Here is a 1513-nt window from a genome sequence, read left to right as displayed (position 1 = left end):
TGATCAACTGGACTTGTTGGCTGATTTAAAGTTTGAGTGATACAGAAAGGGGAATGAGAGGATGAAAGAATATAGATTTCTGGTTTTACAAGCTGGGTGATAACACTGAGAGAGATAAGATACATTTGGGATGAAACGACAAAATGTCATCAGCATATTATGTGTGCATAGTAACAAATGTATCAATTTTTAGATACAAAAGAATAAATATAATATTGATAAAAACATATATACTTATATCTGGCTGTTTCATAAATAATATTGTTTAAGTGCAGCTTCTGCCTGTAATAGAAATACAAATCATGATCTACATGGTATCTGGAGGAAATAAGAGTTGACAGGGACCTTCTACAACAGAAATGAGATACAAAAATACTGAGAATTCCCAGTGGTTCTCTTAGAATATTGTAGACTAAATTAATTAATGGAATTGCACTTCTTAATTTAATTAATGAAGTTTGCAGCCAGAAAATAATGAAGTTGGCAGCCAAAAAAATCTTTCTGTTATTACTCTGACATTCATTTGACTTCTATAGGCCAAAGGATATTTCAAATCACCTTACACTTGGCATTAATTTCATTCTTTCCTTCTTGTTCCTTCTCCACTTCCAACTCACTTTGAAAAACCCAGCTGGGCTATGGTGGACAAAAGGAATAAAAAGGGATAGAGGTATGAATTGCTTTACTCCCCTTGGCAATGAAAAACTGATGATATTTTAAGAATCATGGCCATGAGGATCACCAGAAGTCTAGGTTTTACAAATCAGTTCCCTGTTCTGTGTTCTCCAGCCATCTCCCTTTAACCTCTGACAGTTTTAGGGATTATAATTTAGAGAGAAATATTTTGACCCTTATAGAAGCATTTCACAGTGACAAAGTGCCATATGAATTCTGATGCTCTTTCATTTGAGCTTTGGCCTGAGAATGACTTCAGTTTAATTCACTAGGAATGTTCGGGCCATTTGGCGGAAGCATTAACAATAAAATATATGTTTACTAAGTTCTCCCCTTAAGAATACAGTAATGAATATAACATTTATAACACTTATAAACTATGGCTATATTCTTCAAGAACTATAAACCTAGTAAATGCAGTAAGAGTATATTAATAATTATTAAGAAAATTTATAAACATAACATTATTAATATAAATAAAGTATGATGGTGGTCCAGAGAAAGAGACATCATACATATCATTAGGAATTCAGAAACGTTTCATTAGTAGGTGGCATGTAGCCATTTGTGGGAGACAGGATTTTTGAGAAGTAGAGATAGTGCAGAAGAAATAGAAACCATAATCTTAAGACTTAGAGATATATCACTGTTTAGTAGTTTTTGTAAGGAAAATGAAAGATGAGATTGGAAAGAGTTGAAGTAAAGTTAATTTATCTTAACTGCCTTGTCATTAAAAATAAAACAAAATGTTTCTTTTTAAAAAATATTTTATTTATTTATTTGAGAGAAAGAGAAAGAGAGAGAGAGAATGGGGGGAGGGGCAAAGGGAGAGGGAGAA

This window comes from Lutra lutra, chromosome 2 (assembly GCF_902655055.1).
Source record: "Lutra lutra chromosome 2, mLutLut1.2, whole genome shotgun sequence".
Taxonomy (NCBI): domain Eukaryota; kingdom Metazoa; phylum Chordata; class Mammalia; order Carnivora; family Mustelidae; genus Lutra; species Lutra lutra.
This window is presented reverse-complemented; position numbering follows the sequence as displayed.